At 37.4% G+C, this 23,102-nt stretch overlaps 1 protein-coding gene and 1 pseudogene across 5 annotated transcripts in view; both read left to right on the forward strand.

Annotated features, from left to right (window-relative positions):
• Ralyl (RALY RNA binding protein like) overlaps positions 1–23,102 on the forward strand; it is a 673,831-nt gene that overhangs the window by 251,247 nt on the left and 399,482 nt on the right. The window contains exon 1 of one of the 5 annotated variants that reach the window (XM_031376348.1): positions 8,700–8,778. The exons of the other annotated variants lie outside the window; for them this stretch is intronic. The gene's annotated coding sequence lies outside the window, so the exon portion shown is untranslated. Of the gene's footprint in view, positions 1–8,699; positions 8,779–23,102 lie in introns of those variants that run through there. 5 annotated transcript variants of the gene reach the window in all.
• On the forward strand, positions 10,149–11,023 carry LOC116094948 (annotated as a pseudogene).

Here is a 23,102-nt window from a genome sequence, read left to right on the forward strand (position 1 = left end):
TGTACCACAATTTCTGTATCCACTCCTCTGTTGAGGGACATCTGGGTTGTTTCCAGGTTCTGGATATTTCTTTAAAGGAGTTATTTATGTACTTTTTGAAATCCTCTCTCATCATCATGAGATATGATTTTTAAATCAGAAACTTGCTTTTCTGCTGTGTTCGGGAATCCAGGACTTGCTGTGGTGGAAGAACTGGGTTCTGATGATGCCAATTAGCCTCTTTTTGTTGTTGTTACTTAGGTTCTTGCTCTTGTCTCTCGATATCTGTTTATCTCTAGTGTTAGCTGGTCTTGCTGACTGGAGCTTGTCCCTCTTGTGGGCCTGTGAGCCTGTGATCTTAGGATTGTCAATACTCCTAGGGAGACCAGCTCTTTCCTGGGCAGGATTTATGTGCAGAGGGCTATGAGGACAGCTTTAGCTCCTGGGCACAGATAGAGACTGGAAGGATCCTGTTCCCAGCTTCTTTGCTGTTCCTATGCCCTGTGTGATCCTGGCAGGTTCCTCTCTGTACAGTTATTGGGGCAAACGTGGTAATCTTACCTGTGGGTTTATTAGCGAGAGCACTCCTGGAAGACAAGCTCTCTTCTGGAAGGATTTGGTTGCAGAGGGATGTGGGGCAACCTTAGCTCTAGGGCACAGAGATTGAAACTAGTCCACTTACCTTTCAGTATTTTTGTTATTTTTCTTAGTTTTTTTTTAAGTTTCTGAGAATGTACATACTATATTTGGACCATTTGGACCCAGTTTCTATGCTCAACATTTCTTCTTGAACACATGACCTTTTCTGTTATAATTATTTCTAACAATTTATTTGCAGAAATATATGAGTGTGGAGATTTGTAAATATGTATGTATTTATAACTTTATTGAGTGCAATTGGTCTTCCTCATATGTACATGTGTTGAGGCTGGATTTGTTCTTCAAGAGAACTGATTGTCCTTCCTTTCGACAGCCATTGATTGCTTGCAGCTCTTCATGTAGAGGTGGGACATCGTGAGGCTTTCCTATATTGTATTTGCATGTTAACTGAAGTGTTCATTGAAGGTCTTTGTAGGTCTTGTATAGCCACTGATAAGCATTCATTTCTGCGACATCTCTGTTACATTGTTAAGGCATTATGTCACACCTGCCATCCTGGTTCTCAGGCTTTGACAATCTTTTGTCACCCTTGTTGATGAAGGAGTTGTAATACAAATAGACAGCTCCTAGGCAATTTATTCTAGGCATTTTAACCAGTTAGATCTCCGTAGTAGCTCCAGTCCCCTTAATTAAGATGCTTCTGTATTGAGAGGTGAGAATAGTTTTTCTCTACAGATAGAAGGATAAATATTTAGAAGGAATTCAGAAACAGCCAAGTTATTGGTGAGGGACATGCAAGAGACTGTCAAAATTATATAGATTACTTCTACGACACTTGGTTGCGTATCAGACTATGACAATGTGACTATACTCCTACTGGGACATCACACATGGGTCTCAGGACTTGGAGATGTCAAGTTGGAACTGACCTAGAATTACTCCACAGCCAAGATATTCCTCCATGGTAAAATGATGTTGCATATATCTTTCCTGGAGGGAAGTGATAAAGAGCTATCTCCTTGACCTACTCATTGGGAGTGAATGCATATTTGGTGCCATAAAGTTAGCCCAGAATCCATGACTGGAAACTGTTGGAGACCCTAGAGAAGAACTTATTTCTACCATATTGTCAAATTAGTATAGTTTTCTACCTCATTACAAATGAGTTTGTCTGAGACAACAAAGCTCACAGGGTGCTCATGTTGGTTATAGGATCATGTGACCTTCCACCATAGGTATGTGCTATCAAGCTAAGCCTTCTATTTTTTTTCTGTTAAATTTTGTGTTGTGATGGCATTTGTTTACTTATTTTTTTGTGTGTGTATTTAGAATAGGTCTTATTTCATTGTCCAGGTTGGTCTTAGATTTCTTCTCTGAAGATATAGTCTAGGTTTTAGCATATCTAGGACTACTGAAGTAAGCTCCCATGTTTCACCCTGGTTAAACTATCATAAGGAGACAAAACTAAGTAAAATAGTATTCGTTATATAAAGACAAAAACTTAAAAATATGCTAGACTAAATGATACAATCATTTTGTTTTTATTTAATTTACTTTTCCTGACTTTATTTTTTGACAATTTCATACTTCCATGCAGAACAATCCACTTTCACAAACTATCCACCTTCTCTCATGCCCTCACACCCTTTTTATATCCCTGTTTCCTACAATCCTACAATCTCCTGTCAAACATTAACACGTGGTATAATCTGAATTAGAGTGTTTGGGTATTTTATTTAAAAACTCATGAACTACTGACATCATGTTAATCTTCATCTCTTTCCAGATTACCAAATTTTATATATTGCTACAATGCACTTGTTACAATATATGAGTCGGTATAGAAGTAGAGTCAAAGCTCGTTGCTTCCATCAAGGTTGACGTGTTTTGTTGTTCACTGTGCAGCTGTGACAAATTCACAATGACTTCGATCCACCCTCCCAGTGTGATGCAGAATAGTACCCAAGTTCTAGCCCCATTCCTTCCTTTCTCTACCCTGAGCAAGGGCAGGAAGGAAGAATTCCTCACTTTGCTACCATGGAACATCACTCCTATTTTGGATTCGAGCCATTTAAATAGCTGCACCGTGATATGTCACTGTTGTTGCTAATGACACAATGTTAAGCAACTTTTCATATGATTGTTTGTCATCTGTGGATCTTTCTTAATCGGTTGTTCAAATGATATCTCCTTTCCCAGTTTCCCCTCTGAAAAAAAAACTGTTTCTTCCCCCTGCTCACCAACCCAACCCACCCTCTCCTGCTTCCTGGCCCTAGCATTCCCCTACACTGGGGAATAGAACCTTCACAGGACCAAGGGCCTCTCCTCCCATTGATGACTGACTAGGCCATCCTCTGCTAAATATGCACTGGAACCATGAGTCCCACCATGTGTACTCTTTGGTTGGTGGTTTAGTCCCTGGGAGCTCTGAGGATACTAGTTTAGTTCATATTGTTGTTCCTCCTAAGGGGCTGCAAAATTTAGCTCCTTATTACTGAATTTTGAGGCTTCTCTGCATAGTTTAGGAACAAGTCGTTTCTCAGATATGTCCTTTTCAGATCCTTTCCTAATTAATGAATGGTTCCATTTCAATAACCAAACACAGAGCAAGAGATTTTATTATTTTCAGCGTATTATTTTAAAGTATGTATGCAGTTTATTTGATCATATTCATTCCCATCTCTACTCCTCTGCAATCCTCCTTCCCTCCTCCTACCCTACCAGTTTCATGGAGCGCATCAAACACTTTGAAAACTTTGAGTTAGTCTTATAGAAGCTGTAAGAACGTTGCCTACAATAACCTTTTCCCCACTGTTCTTCCCTCATTTCCTCAAGGAGGTTTGGTTTCATAAAACGTTTCTATCTTACTTTACTTAATGGCTTTCTGATTCCATTCAGAAATTATATACTGTATTTTATAATTTTCTAATTTATACATTATATATACACAAATATAGTTTATTTATAAGTATGTTTTATAAATATGCCTAAACTATATTTTGTGCTTTTTAGATTTTCCCTTCATATGTTCTGCTTTTAGAAAATATTTCTTGTTTTACAAACATACACATACATACACACACACACATACTGATACACATATATGTATGTGTGTATATGTGTGTATGTGTGTGTGTGTATGTGTGTGTGTGTGTATGTTGAAGATTATTCCTTCATACTATTCCTGAAGCTATTGACATCAAATCTGAAATAAAGAATATCTAAATACCTTACAAAGAAATCATTCATTTATTCAATATAAATTGGGCATTTATTTCATGACCTGTATTTATCCATACATTATATTATACTGACTCTAAAATAATGTTAATAGCAAATATTTGCCCCTTGTGTTTCCTATGAATTTAAGGAAAACAAGTGTAAAAATATACATGGCAGTAAATTTAGGTAAGGCTTATTAGTAATAATCTACATACAGTGCATCTTTTAATCCATAGTTCTACTATTAATGGCATAGGCCTAGCCGCCCTTCAATCAAGATTGAAAACATTTCTTTCCATTTGCCTCTTTTTAGTACACGCCTGGCAATTGCTGATATGCTTAGCAGTGTTCTTTTAATTTGTTTCTCTCCAGAAATCAGTGTAATCAGGTTGGGGATAGCTTCTTTCACTTTACATAACTGTATGGGTTATCTTCTCTATATGGCTCAACATGGATTTTTCAAGATCAGATGAGCTTACATTCCCAAACTTACTCACTCCACTTTTAAAATATGTATAATATTAATATAAGTTTTGCTGAATATCATAGCTTAGCCATAATGTTCTGTGGAACATTAATGAGATACCCATATAATTATGTAGATTCTTGGGAGGAGAGGCCCATAACTATGGTTCTATTCAATCAATATGCATATCACAAGCTAAGGAAAGGATCAAAATTCAGAAATCTATGTGCAGTCACTTTTTATAACTTTTAAATTGCTAAACTGTAAGTAAAAGGACAACAACAATAACAAAACCATTGAGTTGAGGACCATCTGTAGTCTGTGTTGCACTTTTAATTTAATGTATAAAACATTTTAATTTTACTAAAATACATTTAAACTATTTGGGAAAAAAATAAAAACAAATTTACTTGAAAATTAAATGACTGCAGTTCTTAAAGATATACAACTATTTGGGTATCATATAACAAGGAACATTTAATTATTTTCTAAAAGTATTTACTGTCAAATATATTTTTTTTTCTTATGTGGACACTGAATTCTCTGGTGCATAGTTATAACAACTCTAACTTTTTAATGCTTGTACTCACATAGTTTGCAATGAAATTAAAAACAGGAGGTGGTTTTCTTGCAACATGTGGATTGAAAGCCCAAAATGTGATTGATTGTGTAATATTTTTTTTCTGTTGACAAAAAGACTTTCGAGCTGAACAAGAAAGGTATAAAATTAAAGTAATTGCACACTTCAAATTTTAGTAGCAACTTGAAATCCTGCTGGGAATGTGATGTTTTACTGATACTGTAGACTGCCGGCATACTGGGACTCTGTACTGGTGTTTATTTTCCCATGACTTCTAAGCCGTTCTTTGGAATAGCCCCATTGCTTTACCAGCAGTGTGCCACCAATACCAGCTTGTGTTCTCTAGCCTGCACCTTTAAATTAGGAAGCTATAGTATGCTGTTTCCTGATGTTGTCTATTAATTTACTTGTCATTGTGTATAATTTCATGTTAGAGGCATGAATGTGCCAAAGAAGTACAATCAAGCTTGGTTCATTATCATATAAAGCCTTGGTTGGTCTTCACAATTTGCACAGAACCTTACTTCCATAAAACACAAAACTCTTCCAGCTCCTTCTCTTCTCACGTTCATGTTCCCGCTCTCTTTAAACAAATAGTAAGACAAAAATATTTACTAAAGTCAAAGCCAAATGCTAACAAACAACAACAAAACAAACAAATAAAATACAAACACATGGAGTCTCTTTTGCATTGGCCAACTACAATTGGACAGGAGCCTGCCTGGGGGTGTGGCTGATACGTGAGACAGTTAATTGTAGAAGGTGATTGTTCCTTCGCAAGGTATCAATTACAAACAGCCTCTTTACCATTGTTTATGGCTATACCTATACCTGAAAATGGAAAATTGACTCTATGATGATATAACAATTTAATATCAGAAAAGGCCTTTAGATACTTACTAAGCACATAAAACCCCCTTTTTCTCTTTCTTTATTATTTTATTTTATATAAAAAAGTAAACTTTGTGATAAAGGCAGTAAACTGAATCACACTTACTACATGAACTTACACACAAAATCCATATACGCTCAGTACTTACTTAATAGGATTGCAAACTTCATACTAGAAACACTTTTATCAGTGCCTGCAACCTCACTCCCTTCATGATACCATTTTTAGCTTGGAAGCTGTCCTATATAAAGTGCCTGAGACCACACTTCCTTTTATAGACATTTAAAGACAGAAAAACAAGTTAACCACATTAGAAAAAAATATTTAGTTATATTTATTTTTATTTTATATTTATAATTGTTTGGTTACATGCGCATCTTTGTATCATGTGATAGCTCTGTACCGACAGTGGCCAAAGAGAGTTTTGGATTCTGTACAACTGGAGTGGCATACCATTCTGAGTTGGTGTGTGGCTAGGTATCAAACTTGGTCCTGGGAAAGAGCTCCAGTCTCTCTGAAATAAAATTTGAAGAAAAATATCTTTTGATTCATGAAGGATTAGAAAAATAAAAATAGTTATTCAAATATACACTCAGAAATAGTATGTTAATTTATTTTCTTTTATGGATTTTGAAAGTTCATTAGACAGAATATTAAACAATTGGCGGTTGAAAAGATTTCTGGTTAAAAAGAAAATACTGAATACTAAACTAAATAGCTATCTATCAAAGATATGGCGGCAGATTTTGTAAGACTTATGGAATGACTATCATTTTCCTGATTCTGGAGTGGTTCAAGTCTGCACAAAACTCCTAAGACTCTAAGTTATGTTGACATATTCTAGAATGTGTTCATTCTATATAAAATTGCTAACTATGTAGTCAAAGAAATTGTTAAATCAGAAGGTTTTCTGCTTGACATTAAAGCTACTAAATAATTCAGAAACACAAATTAGCTTAAGGGGTTGAAGGGTAAAACAGATAGCATGCACTCACACAGGATATTTGATTCTTCTCTACAAGTCATGGGCTAATTAAGGAATAAAGTGAATGCCACAGAAAAGATTGAGTCCATGGAATGTTCTGGGTGAAAAAAATGTCAACAGAAAAACTTACTGATGAGAAGGCAACTTAAATCTGAATAGAGGTGTACCAAGAGACAAATGGTAATTGAATTCATGTCATTGTGTTCTTAAGTCTGATTGGATACAGCAAATGAAAGTTAGCATGCAATCAATGCTAGATGGTACCATCATGTTCCACAAGTAAATTATCTAAACATCCACAAATCTTCCCGTACAAAAATAATGTTTCGACACATGTAGCAATCTCTGTCAGTTTCAGAAAGAGTTCAAAGCCAAGGTAAAGGCTGCTATTCTTAACCTAACTGCTTTTTTACAGCTTACTCACACTGCCTCTCCCCGAGTTTAGCAGAGATTTCTTGCTAACAATTGCTGAGAACTCAATTCATTGACTCATCTTCTTGATGTAGAATCCCTTCTAGTCATGCATCTCAATATTGATATTCTTATTTTCTATTGCTATATCTTCATAGCAATATTAGTATTTTCATACCTTTGTTACCAAGCTTCTTATATAAAATATACTTTTCATATTTTAAATAGTATCCCTAGAGGCCCAGAAGAGCACTGAGTGGAGTGGATTCCCAGTACCCACATCTTGTCTCACAGTTAAATGCCAGTCTCAGGGTTTCTGTTGCCCTCTCCCGGCCTCAAGCAGCACTTGAATACACACCATATATAGAAAACAGAAAGAAGAAACACCTACACACATATAATAAAAAAATAAAATAAAATAAAAATTTAAAAAGACAAAAAGATCTCCTGGCGTCATAGCAAGTGCCTTTATTGTACATTCCCTGGTATGTAAATTATCAGGAGATAGGGTCCCTGCTATGGATTGTCGGAACAAATCCAGAAATCAGAGTGACTTGAAACAGCAGTTTGGTTTGCTTGTGAATATTTCCAATGAGATGACACCCAGGAGCTGAGTGAAATGATTAAGCTATATTCGCTGCTACACAGATCTTGTAGTCTCTAGTAGTTCTATGGAAATTTTGCTGCTGTGTTTAGAATACGGGTGCCCTGGTGGTCACACTATTTTGGCAGGTGGTGTAGCTTTTGTGATTTGGAACTTGACTGGCATGAGGGATCATCCACATGGGCTTTGGAGGATTTTAGTCTGGTGCTGTTTCATGTTCTGTTCTGTTTCCTTTTGTGGAGTAACCTATCATTCCACTGAGACAGACCAAATGGCCCCAGCAACAATGGCTCCCAGCCATGATGGACTAAAGTCTCCTGTGAGCTAAAATACCTTTTCTTTCTTATGTGGGTTCTGTGAGGAATGTTGTCAGAGCTATGAAGAATGTAAATTGATGCAATGGTTTATGAAGGCACGGGCATGATGTGGAAGGATTATTTGTATGGAATTACCTGAACTGAAATCCTTGATTCTCATATAAACATGGAGATGATACTGCCTCACGACTTAGGGTCTTACTATTCGTTTTCGTATGTACAGCACCAGCCTAGCCTATGCATTATGTTCCAATTTAAAGTTCTCCTTGACTTCATTGTTGCATAGCAGCTGTATCTGTCATTTGATAAGATCACCTCTTATGTCAGACACCCTTTTCTTATTTTTGTTAGCTAAATTGATTTTGTTGGGTGAAAACCTTTATCTCCATGTGTCTAAATTAGATGCTGGTGATCTGCAATTCTTTTTATTATCAATTTCAAGAGTGACAAAAGAACTAGCTGTTTTGAAACAGTGGCTATCAGTGAAAAGAGTCAAAACAAATCTAACGTATAAAATGATTTTTAGCATTTTGCCATGATTTTCAGAGCAAAACTACCAACATTTCTAGCAATATTTTCCATAAAGTGACTGGCACTGACATTTCTACCTTCCTTCTAGACCAAATAAAGATATAATTCCTGAGAAATCCATAGCTCTGAGGTCATCAGACCAAACAAATAGAGCAGAAGAGCATCAGAAAAGCAAGCTCTCTAAGTTATAGGTAAGGTGTCATGTTCATTCACATAATATTTCTAACTAAAATATGTATTTGATAATGAACCAGTTTTGATTTGAGACATATAAGGACACCTTAGTTTATTTTCTAACACTTAATACACCACCTCAATTCATATAAGAATGAGGTTATAGTAAAGAAAAAAAAACTACCCAAAAAATGTTTTGGTATACATAACAACATAGATTGGCCTTTTTTTTTTTAACTAGTAAAAATGAATAAGAAACAAAGGACTTTATGAGAATTCATGTATCTGTTATATGCAATGTCTGGGTAACTTATGAGTCTCCATGTATTTTCACTAAAAATATGCTTATTAAGCACTAGTAAAAAAAATTTTTTTAAGGAAATAAAAAAATGGAACACAGACAGATATGAGCAAACTGCAATAAATGAGGACCTACACATATGTTCAGTGACAGATGGGGTAGATGAGTGGCAGAGGTGATGAGAACAGGGAGTGTAATCAAATACCTAATAAAGACAGAACAGAGTGACTGCCCTGTGGTAAGCATTTGTCTACAGTCAACATATGAAGCCGTTCAATTCTGTTAATATCCCAGAACCACACAATTTAACCTTAAACATAAGTGTCCGAGACCGTGATAAATAAAAACCATCTAAGATTCCTAGACTATAAACTACTCCTTCAGAGGGTTTGAAGAGATTTGTGACTTCTTTCTGTCTGCATTCTAGCAGGAAGCCTGCGCTCAGTTGTTCTCGGCGGTGTCTCTCTCTTTGACACAGTTTCTGTTGCCTGGCTCTCATCTGATCTCATCCTCAGGCTGCATTTCCTTGAGTCTCTCCACACATAGCTTTCCATATCCTTCCGTGGTTTCACTTAATTTCACATACCTCTGGACATGATCCCTTTATTAAGCTCATCTAAATCACCCTCACCTATTTTACACCTTGCTCTTCCTGGAAATCTGAAGACTTTAACCCAATCATACTCAAATGTTATTGTCTGTTTACACTCATTCTGTTCAGTGCAACTGTCAGGTGTTTTAAATGCCTCCAACTTTGAAGGCAGAAGTCAGTCTTTGTTTTGTCCTCCCACACGAGCAGCAAAGCACTTATTAGAAAGAATGTTATGCCAACAATTTGTAACCATAAAAATAGTTTTTATTTCTAAAGCAATTAGAACCCATGTTTATGATAAAATAGTGCAGATATTCTAAAACTATTTGTCCTTTTTACCGTTGGAAACAATGGACAGTTACTTTTTACTGATACACATTAAGAGGGTTAGTTGAGACCTCTTGCCACCGCTCCACAGCGGCCCAGGCCAGAGGATGGATAGGGACTGCCACAATGGCGGTGGCAGCAGCAAGGACTCTGTGCCATAGGACTACGAGAACCTATCGACCGGAGCCTCTGTGTCCACCCACATGACAGCAGGAGCACTGGCCCTGGCCGGAATTCTGGACCACTCCGTCATGTACCTGGTAGACTCCATGAAGACGTGGATGCATCCAGATCCCAAAGCCCAGTATACAAGCATCTATGACGCCCTGAAGAGGATCATGCACACTGAAGGCTTCTGGAGACCCCTGTGCGGTGCCTGAACGTAATGAGGATGGGCGATTTGCCTGCTATGAAAACATGAAAAGGACTTTAAAGGACTTTTTTCAGCCACCAAGGAAACAGCCATCTAGCTAATGGGATAGCTGGGAGCATAGCCACCCTACTCGATGATGCAGAAATGAATCCATCAGAAGTGACGAAACAACGCTTACGAGATGACAACTCACAGCACTAGTTAGCCCTCCATTGTATCCTGACAGTGTGGCGGAACGTGGAGTTGGGGGCCTTCTACAGGAGTTACACCACACAGCTGACCATGAGCATCCCCTTCCAGGCAATCCACTTCATCACCTATGAGTTTCTGCAGGAGCAAGTCAATCCCCGCCGGGACTACAACCCACAGTCTTACATCATCTCAGGACGCCTGGTTGGTTCGCTGCCTGCAGCTGCAACCACCCTGCTTTACATCTGCAAGACCCTCCTCGACACGCAGAGAACATGGCACTCTCCCTGACAGATGTCAGCGGTTGGCTGTCAGGCATGGCCAATGCCTTCCAGACGGTGTGCCAGCTCAATAGCCTCTCTAGCTACTTCAAAGGCATGCAGGCTCCAGTCATCTACAAGATGCCTTCCACCGCCATCCCCTGGTCCGTTTATGAGTTTTTCCATGTATTTCCTTAAGAAGAGGCAGCTAGAGAATTGAACTCTGTACTACAGGAACGGGGCAGTGGGAAGTGATTCCAGCATCTTTGGTTCCAGCTTTGTCGTCTTGTTGTTGCACCAAGGTCTTGTCCCTTCAGTCCCTGTTGCCTTAGAAAGGGAGGACCGGCCTCCACTGGCCAACATGTTGACTGTGGGGACGTCTGAGGTGGTGGTAGGCAGGAGAAACTTGGGGAAGAGAAGTTGCGCTTTCACCTCCACCCTCGAGAGGAATGTAGCTTTTCTGCCTCACTGTGACCTTCTCCCTAGATCTTCAGATCATACAGCAGAGGTAAACAGTGACACAGTAAAGAAAAAAGTTTATGTACATCAAAGTACCATTATCTAGTCTGAAACTGGTGGATAATGTTTATCTTTTAATTTTCTACATAGAGATTTTTGAAATTGTGTGTCCAAAAATAATATTAGAGCTGGGAATGATGGACCTGTTTTTTTAAAAAATAAGAGAGTTGAATTCTTCCATCATGAGAAGTAAAACAAACAAACAAACAAACAAACAGCAAAGAAAACAGACACCAAAGTAATAAATGGCATAATGTGGCTTAAAGTTGCGTGTAGCACCCTTCCTGTGAGAGTTTAACTTGAAGGGAAAATAATAAATACAAAGTTTATATTTTGAATTTCTCTTTTTATGGGGAAAAAGGAGATTTAAAAAAAAAACAGTCACCCCACATGCCTTTCTGTCTTTTCTAAGACTTCCAAGGCCAAAAATAGGGTCCTGGAGCATTTTTCTCCTGCTGTGGACACCCCTGTACAGTCCTCAGCACCATGGCTGTCCCAGTAGAATAAGAATGGCTGTCCTTAACCTTGTGTGTGAGTGATGTGAATACGTGACTCCCCGGTCATCTCTTAGCCCTGGAAATGCTAGCAAGTCCACCTAGCAAGTCGATGAGTTAATTCCTGCCTATATCTTAGGACTAATTTCTGTAACAACCTCCGTCTTGGGCACTTATGCTGGCCTGGTCTATAAGTCTTTCTATCAGTCCCCTCTTGACCCATTTCTGGCACTCATCTGTCTCCTGCTCTGTTCCAGCTCCATGACTTTAACATCATAGCCTCTTACTGCACTGAGGTCTGCCCTCCAGCCGGGACTGAAGCCCTCTGCCCCTCCAGAACTGCTCAGCTGCCTTGTCTCATCCAGTGTCACTTGTTTTCTGAAGTGGAGTCAGACCATCCCAGAGAAAACACAAGCCTGTATTGTCCTGTCTTCTTTCCTCATGGAGATGACAGGATGGGCTCAGTTTCCCTCCTCCAGTTGCCTACAAGTCAGCAGAGAAGACACTCATGTTTTCATTTCTACGGCCCTGTTCTCATTTGAAAGCCATGGTTAGCACGTTCCTGCACTGGGGAGGTTTAGACCTTGAGTTTCCATGAATGGTCTTGGGCCCATGGACCACCCAGTAACCGGTGGATGCAGATATTCGATTTTGTCCAACAGCTGTGAGAAATTACACACTGGTCAACTGAGATTTTTTTTTTTCCTCAGAGAGAACCACCTCCCTCAAATACTTCCATGTGCTCCAGGAAGGCTTCCTGGCTGGCTGAGGGTTTCTGTCCTACTGGTGTCCCTGGCTGGTGTCCTACTAACACTGAAAATGTGTCTATTCTTACCCTGCTTGGTGTTGAGCAGTGTTAGATTCTATAATTGGAAAGGGAAGTCAAATCGCAAAGCCTAAAGTTAAATTTAAATCAAGTCCTTAACTATTCCTACACCACGCTTTGATACATTTGTGACTAATCCTGCTGCAAAGACAATATTTCCCCTTGGATTTTCTTTACAGTTATCTAGTACTACACTAGCCCCTTTGGTGAGGCCCTGGTAAGGGAGGACCGGGACTTCAGGACTCTGTGGGCTTGAAGTCCAGGGGTCTTGTCCTGGCTATCTTCTTTTGGTGGATCTACAGGACTGCTTTTTAACCTGCCTGTCTTCTCCTGTCCTAAGACTGAGTGAGTGAAGTGTCTGCGAAGAGTTGTTACAAGTTGGGAAGCGTGCAATAAAAGTTCTGTGGTAGTCAGTCTCCTCTCCTTGTCTTAAAGTTGAAATTGCCCTTGACCCCTATGCACATGATAGCCAGTAGGTTGACTGCAGTTTCTGGACATGGCAAATTTCTAGATTTGCAGTCTCCCAGTGACCAGTTTTGGAGAGCCATAACATATTTTGGTCATTGGCATCTTTGGAATGTCATCCAAAGGTGGACCATCCCACCTGGGTACAATGATAATACTTTAGCTGTGTGTGTGTAGGCATGATGTGTGTGTGTGTGTGTGTGTGTGTTCAGACCGTGTGACAGTAAACCATTTAATAGATGAGTATTAATTTATCAGAGACAATTATTGATCTTTTAAAAACGGGATGCTCCTAATTCATGACTTTTTAAAGAATTGGGTTAAATATAGCTACTTTTATGTGCACTTGTTCCCCTCCGTTCCTCTCCACCCCTGTCTCATGTCTTAAAACCATCACTCTCCAATGTTACCCCAAGGCTTCATCTCCAAAATACTGCTATGCTATTAAGGTGTTATTTAACTTTACTTATGGATAATTGTGTCTGTGAACAACAAATGCGCCACTGCCAGGTGCACAGTGTGTGGGATAAGAGTGGCCCAGTGTTGCTTTCTGAACGTCTTAAAATGCCTTTGGTCAAGACTGTTTTTTACCTTTGTGGCCTTTGGGTCTGGGTAGCAGAAGTGTTCACATGGGTGGGTGTCTGTTGTGCTGCTATAGTTCTAACACTAGAGCTGGAGAAAATAAAGTATTGATCCTGAAACAAAAAGAGTTGACTGGACATTTGGATGTCTTTATTGATACGGCTAATGGCAGTAATGAATATTATAGTACAAGAATGCAGAATCAGAAAGTATTTTTTATTTTACAAAATCCTAGCTTCTGTCATTACTTTCATATATTGAAAATATTAGTACACCTTAAGAGTGTGCTTAAACGCAACCCAAGCTTTCTGTCTAACCTGCCTTCACGGGGGTGGTTACCTTAACCGCTGGAACGTTTAACTAATTAAAAACAACAGGGTACAATTCAGTGTCCAGCAGTTACTAGAGCCTGAGTATGATCTCCACTAAAAAGTCATTTTAAAAATGTGGGATTTTAAAATCTGTCTGAAGCAAACAAATATTAATTCCTAACAGAAGAATACATAAATTAAGTTAAAGAGAGGAGAGGAAGAGATTGGAGGAGAGAAGGAAGGGAGGAAAAAGAGTATGGTGCTGGGAGTTTGAAAATTCTGTAAAGTTGTCATGAGTTTGTAGGTATTAGTTAAACACCTAGCTGGGCTTTGCCTGACACAGTTATTCATAGTGGTTAATTTAGTTATGAAGCATATATGAAGTAATAGATTAGAGGACACAACTATTAACCTCAGTTTTAGTTGTTATACAAATAAGTGTTGGTTTTTAACTATGTGAAGGTGAATATGAGCAGTTATTGCTTTAAAGTGTTCAGAGTTAGCTAACTAATGTGCATTCTGAACTGGGACGTTATAAAGACTGTCTGGACAAGATACTGTATTTTGGTTTTAAGCGAATCATGACTTATCCTTTACGATCATCATGGAAATGGATTCTTCTATAATGTGTTCTAGGGAACTTGCCTTAATAGTAAAAATTATTTTTATTTTAAGAGTTACCTACAATATTTCCCAAAAAATACAAGCATCTTGACCAAGGAACTCAATTTACTAAAGGCTCTTGGTTTTGTAATTTAAAACTTCTATTCACATTCTGGATTGACTAAGGCAAGAAGAACAGCTGAAATGCTCTGTGGGAAAAAAACACTCCATGGGAAAAATGACAAAACTTTTGTAGATTTTAGGCAAATATGTCAAGAGAAGATGAAAATGATGATAAATGTACTGATACCCACCATTCAGAATACAGGGATTTTGGGCATTCTTGTTTATCTGGAAAGAAACAAAACAATGCAAAACAAAACAAAATATTTTCTGTAGATTCCTGCATCAGGAAGACAGCCCCATAAAAGCAAAAAAAAAAGATTTTTATATTCCCAGAGTTATGATTCTGAAATATAGCTATGAAAATTTGCCCTAGACAGGCAATAATTTTTGTTGTAAATAGTATCTGCCATTGACAGCTGGTATAATAAGGTGGGGGGAGGAGTAATGTAATTGCACTCAGAAAAATGTCTAAAATAAATAGGTAATTTTCAAAGCCTTTAGTTGTTATCATGTTACTGTGGTGCTGAGTCCCATCTGTGAATATAAATCTAGGAATAGATGCACTGCAGAATATATGCATTGGTATGAACAGCAGAAATTCAGTTTATAAAGCTAACAGGGATACTGAGAAGTATTGATTAAAATAAGGCTTTAAACAGACAAGGAGAATGTGGAGAAAGGTAATTTATGAAACATTTTCTTGGCTGTGGACTGGTTAAATCATTTTCCTCCATTTCACCGTTCAGTTGTAGGTTAGATGATAGAACACGACACTGTCAATAGGTGAGTCCCCTTTCATCCAGCAACAGCACAAGGACAAGGCATTACCCTCTCGTGTAGCTGTAACATTCATAACAATGTTTTCATAAAGAATGAGTATCTCTGAGTCATATATAGTGTTTCTTTCTTTTCAACGTCTATTCATCTTCTTTCTTTGCCTTGAAGTTTTATACAGGCTCAGGCTTTCAGGGTTAGAATGGAGGCAGTAAGTACACACACACACACACACACACACACACCCACAGGCTCTGGTGTGAAGATGATCAGTTATTACTACTGACCTGTAAATCTATAAAAGTTTCAAGTACATCTTGTTCCTAATAATAACATCAATTATTACAAATCTCTTGGTTAATATTTCTTGTTTGAAACCTATCCTCAGCTTTTTTTGCAATCAAGCAAAAGGATCATCAATTTGAAGGTAATAAGACATGCTAATTGATGAAAATTCTCAAGGAAGTTTCGGGGGGGGGGTTAGTAATGATCAAGAAAGAGCACAGACAAAAGCTATTATATATTGCAAAGCTGTGGCATAGTGTGCAAAGTGGCACGCTATGGGGTGAGGATAAAATCCTGTCTGGACAGCCTGATGGTTTATATTTGGTGCCATTCATTCTAAAGCAGAATGAGCCATTTTCCTTCAGAAAATTTTACTGAATAATATCAACTCGTGTGTGTGTGTGTGTGTGTGTGTGTGTTGACTCATTTAGCTTATGCATAGCTATCTGTGTGACTACTAGGTTAGAACTACCCTTTGGAGCTTGATGAGGTCACCCGTAATCACAAAGTGAAAGCAAAAGTTCCCTTTCTCCTTCAGCCAATCAGTGGGAAGGAGTTGTGCAGTGAGCAGTGGACCTCGGAGTCCCTTCTCATTCATACATGGCAAGAATGAGGGTCTGCTCATTCTTGTATAGACCCAGTGCAGGCAAACTATGTGGCCTTGTTTTCTCAGAAAATGATGTGCTCCATTTCTGTCTTCTTTCCTGAGAAATGACATGATTTGATCTTCTTTATGACTGAATAGTGTTCTGTTGTTTGTGTATACCGTATTTACTTTATTTATCTGTATTAGTTGGGGTTCTTTAGAGTAACAGAAATTATAGGATAAATTATAGAATGAATCTCTGTTCTCTCTCTCTCTCTCTCTCTCTCTCTCTCTCTCTCTCTCTCTCTCTCTCTCTCTCTCTCTCTCTCTCTCTCTTCACCTGGCCCAGGATTTATTAGAATGAATAAGAGACTGTGGTCCGGCAAGCTAATCCAATGACGTTAGATGTCTCAGTTGGTCTTCATTATGTCAGAATTCCAAGGAAGGTGTCCAGTTAAGAAAGGAACTTGCTCATCATGCAGACCAAGAGAGAAAGTTTCCTTCTTCTATGTGCTTATAAAGGATTCCAGAGATAGGTATGGCCCAGATTAAAGATGGGTCTTCCCACCTCAAAGATATGGACTAAAGGTCAATATCCTCACCTAAAAGATCCAGATTAGAAGTAGATTTTCCCATTTCAAATTAATCAAAAATCCCTCACAAGTGTACACTTGTATTTTGTATGTGTGTTTTAGCTCATTACAAGTATAATCAAGATGACAACCAAGAATAGCCATCACACCAGATATGCTGACTCCATAACTGGCCATTGGGAATAATGCCACAGTAAACATGGTGTATAAATTTTTTTCTTTTGTATGCTAAGTTCATGTCATTCGGAAATAAATTAATGAGTGAGATGGATGAATTATATGACAGTTTCAATTGTAAATATTTGTCTTACTGCATACTGTTGCTATACAGTGGCTGTGCTTGGTGATATTGAAGAGAATATATTTTTTCACTGACTGCAGTTTGAATTGGTTCTATCTTTATGGACTTCTCCTGTTGTTCCACTCTGTAGTCCACTGGATTCTGAAATAATTAGAAGAAATCTGAGGTTAATGTTCTTTGTATCATGGTAAATCTCTTGATATGGCTGGTCCAAGTTCAGTAGTGTTTTGAACTAGTTGGTTCCAAGCAGAAGCTCTCTGTTCATTTTCGATGAGGTGTACTTCAGTATGTGTCCATCGGCATGTTAAATAATTACTTAGCCTTTTCCTAGAGTTTCAGGCTCTCACAGCAATAATACAGAAGCCAAACCTGTCCTCCTTCTAGTTATTTTAAATGAAGCTGTCTTGGAAAACATCTATAGTCACTCATTTATGTACTGTCTACGTCTATTTACTAATAGGAAATAAATAAACACTGAAAACCAGATATATAGTGACCTGCAAAGTCAAGAATTTAAACAACTTATTTCTTCACACAAATATCTGCAAACATATTGTCTGTTACATTGATTGAAAAGAGCTATGTGTGTTAAAATTTCACTTAAAATGAATTTTTTTTTAATAATATTAGATGATACCGAGAAGTACCCCTGAGGAAAATCTGCTTTTAAAATGACTGTGAAGAGATTTTTATAACCCAAAAGAGCAGGAAGTTTGCTGTTAAATTGTATCTCCAAGAAATATAAAAGAACAAACGCCCATGAAGCATCACCAACATGGCTGCCTGAACATGACCTGAACAAGCTCCATATTCCTAGAAATGCTAGCAAAGCTCACAAGGCTTCAATCTCAGACAAAGACTACAGACAGTGAGGAACATTGAGAGTAGGAGAAATAATCTAGCTGAAAAAATACACCAAATAAGTATTCTGGAAAGCATATACATGCAAGCATCATTAAACAGACACAGCAGATATAATTTTATATTAAGGTATGTTCGTACACACACACACACACACACACACACACACACACACACACACACACACACCACATGAATTTGAACGAGAACGTAGGTAGGAGTGTATATGCAGGAGATTAGGAACAGGAAAGGAAGGGAGTAAATGATATTATAATCATAAAAAATAAAAATCCTTGTGTCATCACTTGTGAAAGAGCATGCTTTTATCCACAGGTTGGGAAATAAAACATTGACAGTATTTGCTGTAATATTGGAACTAAAATACAGTCAGCAAAATAACAGATCACTTAGGATCCATACATGCTAGAGGGATAGGAAATAATTTATCATGACATAATTTATAAATTCACCTAATAAAGAAGGAAAGATATTTTGGTGTAAATATTTCATATCTGGAAATGATTATAGCTAAAGCTTTCCCCTTCTTCCCAAGCTCTATTATGTGCTATATAGGTTTGGGGGTACAGATATGATTGAAAGTTGTGCTTGGATAGTTAGTTGCATGAGTTATCTTTATCCATGTTAGTAAGATGAATGCTAATATTTTTAGTCCTCAAAATCATCAGCTTTCTTGGGCTTTAGAAATTTCTAAGTCCACCCCATGTGACACATCTCTTTCGATAAGGGACCGCCATGTGATTCTCCCTAAGTGGCTCCATAAGCTGGGGACATGATGAGGACCAATCTTATGTAAACTACCATGTCTTCTTTTCTCTGCCTTATAAACTGAATAAACCCACAAAGTAGCAACAGTCTCCACAATTCTAGGTGGTAATCTCTCCTTGATCCAAAGTACCAGTTCCCTGAAAATCAAGTATTCTTGGAACATTTGTAGATCTGGTTCATTTTAGGTTTTCTTTAATTTATTTTTTATTTTAGTTATATATTTATTATTTGTGTGTGTTGGTATGCACATGTGTACGGGGGTGTTAATTGCTGAGCTGTCTTGCCAACTTTGATTGAAACATTACATAAAGCCTTTATATTTACTCTCATATCTATGTAAGTTTATGAAATAAATTAGGGGCATTTTTTATAATAAACATAAAAACATGACTCAGAAGTCATTCAAGAACTTTGGGACTAGTACTTATACTGGAATCATATGTAATCAGCCCTACAAAATGTCTGGAACTATAATTTGTAAGTATTTGAGCATTTAGTCTTCTCGTTTGTCTTGATAGTGAAATGTGCCAATAAGTCTGGTCACTGAGTTCAGTGGATCACTGGGTGTTTAACCAGCACTAAAATACAGAGTGAATGTTCAGGACAAGGAATCTATACTGTTCTGAACCATCAATCAACCAGTCATTAGAAAGTAATATAATGATTATTGCTTAAATCAATCACAGAGAATGGTGCCAGTATGAGAAAGCACCTGCTCTTGCTCAAACGTCAGGGTTTTTTTTTGAAATATAACTATATAATGGAATAACGTTTAAGATGATGGTAATATAAAATTTACAAACTAAAGAAATATTTTTCAAGGGACGCTCTCCTACATTATCAATGGTGTGAAAGGAAAGGATAGGCCCAATGCTAGGAAAGTAGATGTTTTGAATTTTCCTAAGAGACATGTAAACTTAAAGAAAGGAAACTGTAAACCATGTGGGTCCTAAGGACAAGATTCAGCTTGGCAAACTTTGTGGCAATAGCTTTTACCCTCAGAGTCATCTCATCAATACCCTTAAAGCAACATTTTATGCTTTCTAAAGAAGATACACATCATTGATTAAACCTTTACTATTATAAACTAAGTGGATAGCCTTAGGTGTGTGAGTCCAGCTATGGTAAGTAGCTTACATTTTAAAAAGATATAATTTTAAAATGTACTCTTTGCTAGGTGCCTGTCATCGGCCGTCTTTCCCAGCTATGAAGTTTGCAAGAGGCCAAGTTCTGTTTCAAAACATTTTTTTTTAATAAAAGACATTTCCTCAAAATAGGTTATTAATTTTATCCTCAGTAGGATTCTGGTTTGAGAGACATGGGAGTTCAAATATGTTAATAACTTGTGCCATTTATTAGCAAGTCTTCCAACTACAGTTTATGAACAAGTCAGGACTGAGATATGAGAATGGTGATTATATTTATGTTCATTTGTCAACGTAGCATCCCGTATGCAGTGAGGCGAATCACCTTTTAAAAACAATGACTGGAAATAGCAGAGGGGAGAAGGGTGATGTGGTTCTCCTGATAAGTTCAGAGCACTGCTCGAGGGACAGACACCCAGGAGCTCCTGTCCCCTTCTGTTCCCCTGAGTCTGCCTTAGGCTCTGTGAACTGTAAAATAGTGAAGACATATTGGCATTTCTTGAAAAGAAAGAACTATATTCTTGGTGTAAGACTTTGCAAGTCATGTTAAGTTTTATTTCTTTGGTACCACACACAGGGTCATATGAGACAGAATAAAACACCACTGTGTTTTATAATGCTTCAGATTATTTGTGTAAAATGAAAGTATCATTCCTAAAATTTTAATTTTGAAAATGCTGGAAGTAGGCGATTTTTCAGTGTCTCTGAACGTGAATGTTTATTTTGGAACCCTTTTGTCTGGCATGTTACTTCATGACATCTGGTAAAGTTTACTGATAATCAAGCCTGAATAACTTAGAGCATCTATAATCAGTGTATAATCAGATATGATGAGAAAGAATTTCCATATGGTATTGCATTCCCATATAGATATATCTTAAAGGCACTGGCTACTCCTTTAAGAACTCATCCTGTATCTCTTGTACCAGAGACGTTCCTTTGTTATCAATGTTCTGCTATGTGACTATTTCTGATCAATCCAGGAGGAATAATGGCATTTCAAATCCAGGTCTAGGTTTTTATTATTGCGTCCAGCCTGATAAGATGCCGGGATTGCTGAGAATATTTGTAGAAAAAAAAACATGCTTTATTCAGAGTCACTTCTAAATATTTGGCATCTAAAATGTTACTAAATGAAAATTAATTGCCTTTCATAAAGAGGGACATTTTACAAGACTGTGTAATCATATTAGAATAATGACAGGGCTCACTAATGGAAATTAAATGTGATGCTGAGTGTTCTGGCAGCATGGCCTGGAAACTGAGCTTGCATGTAAAAGTGTAATTTCTGTCCCCAGTGAGTGGATTTTTTGAATCTCAAAATAATTAGTTCTGTCAAAGAATTAATTTTGTTGACAGGATTAAGTTGAGAGTATACAACCTCACATATACGCACTTTAATTGTTTGGAATGAAAGGATGACATAAAACAATAATCTCAATTCTGGCTGTCAAACTTGATCAAGTTATTCTTTTAACACTTTGGGGATTCAGTTTGATAACCTTGCTGGTAGCCTGTAAGTCATCCTCTTCACGGCAGTCTACACAGAATCGACTCTGATGCTGCATATGCTCTAGGTGAGTCTAAGAATCGTCAGTGGTTCATAAAACGAAATAAGCAAAACAAAAAAACAACAGAGAAGCAAACAAAAATGCTATATTGTTGACACTCTCCAAGAAAATGAAACATCAGCTACATAAAGCATAGGGGGGGTTGGCTTTTTTAGGTAATTTTACTCATGCACAGTTATACATATTGTTTGCTTTTTGTTCTCATTCTTCTTTCTTTCTTTTTTTTTTTTTTTTGGAATCTGCTCTATATTTCCTAACCTATTATAACATGGAACTCTGCAGTTTCTTTGGTGATGGTCACTGCTTATCAAATTGACTATGACATTAGAAGAGACCATGATCTCACCTCATGCTTTGTCCTGCAGAGGTTTCATTGGGTGCTGCCTCTGACCAAACAGATCTCCATGCTGCCAATGATGCCTTCCATACGCAAGTGCATCAAGGCTTTTTAGCATTCTCTACTCCTGTGGTACTAGGTGTTGACTCCATTCTGGTGTCACTAATGGAGTAACTCGGGAAGCTGAAAAATGTCCTCATGCACCACTGAGCCACTTAACTTTACGCCCTGTGCTCTCGATATTAGGTACTGTTTCCATATCCATAGCCATAGGTAATTTTCTTAATCGGTAATCGATATGCAAAACTAGATATGTCATTATTTATAATGAACTTCACAATTTAAAATTTTGTCTTTCTAAACTACTGATGAAGTGTTGGGTGAAATACTGTAGTTTGTTTTTTTTTTGAGACATGGAAATATATCTACTTATGTGAAAAAATGGATTTCCTTTTGGAAATACGCTGTTTTTAGCTGAATATTATTGGAGTTAAATGAGTAGTTTAGAAATTCAAGGTAAACAGTATGACTTGGGATCACAATGGACTACTCCCCCAGTCTCACTGAAATACATACTTCAAATTGTTACACAGAATTTTAAAAAATCAATGCTGATGGAAATCCTGTACTGATATTTTTAAATTGTTCACTTGAGAATTACCAATTTTCAGCATAGTTTTAACTGAATTATTTTAGCCTAAAACAACATGATGCTTAAAATTTCAGGATAAAAGACATTTTTCTGTCTTCTGAATGTGACAAAAATAATATAAAAATCTACATCTGAAACCTATGACTAGATATAAGAACATACAACAAAAATGTAAACATGCATATGATCAGAGCATGACTATGACTTATCAGGCATTTGCCTAAAGGAATACATGTTCTTTGAGCAGTGACTTTAACACAATGCAAAATTAGGTGTTATTTCCTTTTACCTGGCTAACAAATGATGGTAGAATCTGCACTATTAACTATTATTTATGCTCTGCAGTTCCCTTTTCCTATCTTCTGTTTTAAAAACTCACTGATAACTGCACATTTATAGCGACTAAAATGCTAGCCTCAGAACCCATTCACTCTGAGATATGAAAATGTAATTATTTGTGCATGAAGAGTTGTTTTGTTTTG

Source organism: Mastomys coucha, unplaced genomic scaffold (genome assembly GCF_008632895.1).
Source record: "Mastomys coucha isolate ucsf_1 unplaced genomic scaffold, UCSF_Mcou_1 pScaffold17, whole genome shotgun sequence".
Taxonomy (NCBI): Eukaryota; Metazoa; Chordata; class Mammalia; order Rodentia; family Muridae; genus Mastomys; species Mastomys coucha.